The 4,843-nt window shown below is 35.8% G+C and overlaps 1 non-coding gene across 1 annotated transcript; it reads left to right on the top strand.

Moving 5' to 3' along the window:
- The first annotated feature begins 3,528 nt into the window (after positions 1-3,528).
- TRNAV-UAC (transfer RNA valine (anticodon UAC)) lies at positions 3,529-3,601 on the top strand. Its single transcript has one exon. It is a non-coding gene; the product is annotated as a tRNA-Val (tRNA).
- Positions 3,602-4,843: the final 1,242 nt, after the last annotated feature.

The following is a 4,843-nucleotide window of genomic DNA, read 5'->3' as shown; positions in this document are numbered from 1 at the left end:
CATTTATTATTATTAATGTGTAAACTGTAGATCTTGTGATTGTAGATCGCACACACGGGTTGTCAGGTGGGACGGATACTAGTGGGAGGGGTGTGACAAAATGTATCCTGATAATCTACTCCAGGTTGTTGATTGTATCCATTTGCAATTAACCTTGCTTTATACTTTTCAATAGATCCATCACTCTATGTTTGATGTGATATACCCATTTACAACCAACTAGATTCATACCTTGTTGATAAGGCACCAAAGTCCAAGTATTGTTGTGCATCAAAGCATTGTATTATTCTTGCACAACAGAGATCCATCTTTTGTCCTTGGCTACTATTTTGAAGGTTTTTAGTTTTATAGGTATTGAGCTAAGAGAGGTAAGAAATGCAGGGATATGGGATGCCTTGTTGTTAGAAGTGACATAGGTATTTTAGGTTTACTATGGCCAGTTTTACTTCTTTTAGCCATAGTGTGGGTGTTATTGGGAATTGGAGGGATGGGTTAGGTTTCTATAGGAAGGAGGGCTGATTCAGTCATTTGGGGGTGGGGTTGGTGTTGGATTTGGTGTATTATTATTAGTAAAGGGTGGGGTGATAGATGTGGATGATGGAGGTGTGGATTGAGAGGGTTGTAGTGGGGGAGTTTGTAGTTGGATAGGTAGAGAGATGGTAGGATGTGGAGGTATTGGTGTTGGAATGGGTGGTGATGAGGCAAAAGGAAAATGGGTTTCATTGAAAGTAACATGGCGAGAAATGTATACTCTACCAGTAGTTTTTCTAAACACCAATCAATATCCTATATGGTATTGGTTGTATCCAAGGAAGATGCACTCAATGGACTTTGGGGATAACTTGTCTTGTCTATATGGTTTGAAATTGGGATAACATGCACATCCAAAAGTTCTCAAGTGAGTATAGTTTGGCAAGATTCCAAACAACATTTGATGAGGTGATTGACCTCGTAATACCAGTGGGGGTAACTGGTTTATTAAGTAGATAGCAGTTGTGAAGGCCTCTAACCAATATTTTGGTGGCATCTTTGCTTGAAATAAAAGAGTTAAGCCAATCTCTGTTATATATCGGTATTTCCTTTTGGAAACTCTATTATGTTCAAGGGTGTGTGGACATGTAATTCTATAAAGAATTTCACATTCATTAAGAAAAGTTTTGAATATTCCTTCGGTAAGTTCATTGGCTCCATCACTTCGAAAATACTTTATGTGGTGAGAGAACATTTTCGGCCATGTTTTTTAAATGTTTAACACACAATGGCATCTGATTTTTGTTTAAGTGGATAAAACCATGTATAACGAGTGTAGTCATCAATGAAAATGATATAAGAAGAATAACCACTAATAGAAAGTGTCTTGGTATGACTCCACAAATCACAACGTGTCAAATGCAAAGGATGTACACTTTTAATCATTGAAATAGGAAAAACTAGCTTGCGGTGTTTTCCTAATTGACATGCATCACAAAAAGCATGAGATTTAAAAGATGAAAATATTGAAGTAAATTAGAAGAATGTAATTGACGCAAAATGATGGACGATGGATGGCCAAGCTGGCAATGCCAGATCTCTGGTGAAATACTGTTTCCATAAAGAGCCAAAGGAGGCACAGGTTGGGCTGGAAATGGAAACTCTATAGAGATTGTCTTTAGTTGGTCCTTTCAGAAGTGTTACGCTTGACTTCAAATCCTTAACACAAAAATACAATGGGAAAAATTCAATATAAACATTATTCTTGAGTTAGTTGGGATCTCGAAAGTAGATTTTGAGTAAGCTTAGAAACAACTAACACATTATTTAAAGATAAGGAATTTAAAGGAGTTTTCAAAGTAAAGGAACCAATGTGAGTAATAAACAACTTCTTACCATCCCCAACAGAAACTTGTGCTTATCTTGAGTAGTTGGTTGAGTCCTTGGAATAAAGTGGATCAAAAGTCATGTGTGATGTTGCTCCTAAATCATGGATCCATTGAGGATCCATTTGTTGATGCAAGTGTTGTTACTAATATGAACACCAGCATATGAATTCAGTATTGGGGGACCATTGTCTTGGTTTTGAGAGTATTTGAAATAACACACTTGCTTGCAAGATGGCCAAATTTGGCACAAATTTGACATTTCGGTTGGTATTGAGTTGGTAGCTATCGATTTACTTACTGGAAGGAACGTTGGTTTGCTTGAAAAAGGGGTTTAAAGCTTGGTTGTAAAGGTTGAGGTTTGGGAAGGTGGTGTTTCATGATGGAAGGGTTTATTGGGTGTGGAAAACTGGATGGTGTGAAGGGTTGTTGGGCATTGTGGATTAGGTAGAGATTGATTCCCACAACCACGATGGAGTCGTTGTTCACGGCTGAAGAGTTTAGCTCGTAGATCAACAAAGGTGATGGAGGTGATAAGTTTTCGATTGTGATAATGAAGGTTGTGTAATCTGCGTCTAAACCATTCAACGTGTAAGCTACCAAATCTGAATCTATCACTTGATCGTTGATGGCTGCTTAGGAGTCGGCTATGGACTTGATCCGATAAAGGTAGTATGTGATAGAGAGGTTGGCTTTGGTGATTGTCTGTAATTCGTTGTGAAGAAAGGTATGGCGTGCTATGGATTGTTGTTGAAACAGTTTGGCTAGGGAATCCCAGACATCTTTCACAGTTTTGAGGTTGAGTATGTGTGAGGAAACAGATTCGATTAGAGTCGCATTAATGCAAGCCCTAACAAAGTGATCGGATTTTTGCCAGATAAGTTATTCAGGGGTGGGAATGGTGGTGTTGTTGGCTATGATGGTTGTAGGTGGAGTGACTAGAGATCCATCAAGGTGTCCCATTAAATCTAAACTAATGAAGATGATTTGAGTTGTTCCTTCCATAGCAGGTAATTAGAGCCATTGAGCTTAATAGAAACCAAGTTTGATAGATTGGTAAGGGGAGAGGGTGTTGTAGTTGCAATTGTTGCAGCCATGAGATTCGTAGGAAGGTATGGAGGAGTTTTGCAGGAAAAAAAATTGAAGTTACTGGATCTTGACTAGCTCGGGTACCGTGAAAGATTTCGTATTTGGTTTGAAAGTGTATTACTTACCAATGAGGTAAGTAATTTTATTTATAGAAGTAACTCAAGTGTTTAATAGAAATAGGACTCTTTACAACAGTCACAAGTAGTTGAAATAGGACTCTTTATAATTAGGAGCAAACTTATTGGCAGGGTTTGTCCAAGCTCCTGGTGAGATACAATTTGATCCAAGAGGGTTACCTCCTGGTTGGATATTATTATCTGTAATGATGTTGCTGAAAATCCATACTATAGATTGTAATTCTCTTATTTAGTTACTCTCTTAATACAAGCTCCTTATTTCAATATATATATATATATATATATATATACTAGAGTTATAAGAAATGATATATGGTAAGGTTACAAATAAAAGAACCATCTTTGTTGAATCTCCTCACATATAAAACCATAAAGATAGTTAGAATTTCGTTTGAAAGAAAACTCAATTGAGATATAATTCTTTCTCACTCAAAATTTTAAAGTCAGTTGCTGTGGTGTAGTGGTTATCACGTCAGTCTTACACACTGAAGGTCTCCAGTTCGATCCTGGGCAGCAACAACTAATTTTTGTCAAGCACAAGTTGGCACAGACAACAACTCTCAGGTTTGTTATTTGGCAAATTACATTTTTGGATATTATTTTTTGATGACTTAAATGTTTAGTAGTTTTAGAAGGTAGGGGTGTTTTGGGAAGTGAAATGTATATTGCTTTTAGTGGAGTGTTTTAACTACTTTTAGTAGAGTAGTGTAACCCCAGATATATGTTAATTTAAGATTATAGAATTTCAACTATCAATGGAAATTTAAATCTCGTTTAGAATTTCAACTATCCATAAACTTTCTCATAAAGTTTTCATTCCTATTAATAGCAATTTTAATTTGAAGTCTTATTAGTTGGATGTTTAAATATGTTTAAATTTTTGCCATTAATATTATTATTTCTAATCATGATCATTAATTTTTAGAGAAAGGGGGCTAACTGATAGGGTAGGGGTGGGAAAGAGCACCCCGGGTGGTGGGCTTTTATAATAGTAGTATGATATAACGGAAGGAGGATGACTACATCTCACTTCCCAAAACACCCCTACCTTCTAAAACTACTAAACCTTTAGGTCATCAAAAAATAAATATTGCTAAAAACATATAGGTTTTAGACTTGAATTCAACTAAAAGAAAAAAAAACATAAAAATCATACTACTATTATAAAAGCACGAACTGAAGGAGGATGGCTACATTTCACTTTCCAAAACACCCCTACCTTCTAAAACTACTAAACCTTTAGGTCATCAAAAAATAAATATTGCTATGAAAACATATAGGTTTTAGACTTGAATTCAACTAAAAGAAAAAACACATAAAAATTTTAAAATTTAAAAAAAAAAAAAAAAAAAATTCCAGGACACACTACAGACGCACGTGTATCATTTCTAGTAAAGTGACACGTGCAAATGCACGTGATATTTATCAATCATCATGTATTAGCCATGGAAGTTGAATGACATATGCATAAATGAACTTGTTAACAATGGCACACTTCTTGCTTATAAGAAGAACTCAAAAGAATATCAACCGTGGATGGTCCATGTATTGCTTCACTTGGTAAGTATATAGATGGATCTTCGTTGGACTTCTATATTCCATTGTTCCAAAGTGAAACTCAGATTTTGAGTTTGTTTACCATAGAAAAAGAAGCTGAACCTGAAGTAGAGCAATTCCATGATTGTTTCACCACATCCAAAAACTTGATTCAAAAGTCCAGAATGATCCAAATTTGAATCCGTTATTCTTCTTTCCTAAAGG

Source organism: Hakea prostrata, chromosome 9 (genome assembly GCF_041222555.1).
Source record: "Hakea prostrata isolate BN-2017 chromosome 9, UWA_Hpros_2, whole genome shotgun sequence".
In the NCBI taxonomy this organism is placed as follows: domain Eukaryota; kingdom Viridiplantae; phylum Streptophyta; class Magnoliopsida; order Proteales; family Proteaceae; genus Hakea; species Hakea prostrata.
Note: the sequence above shows the minus strand (reverse complement) of the source record. Positions and strands in the feature narration are given on the sequence as shown.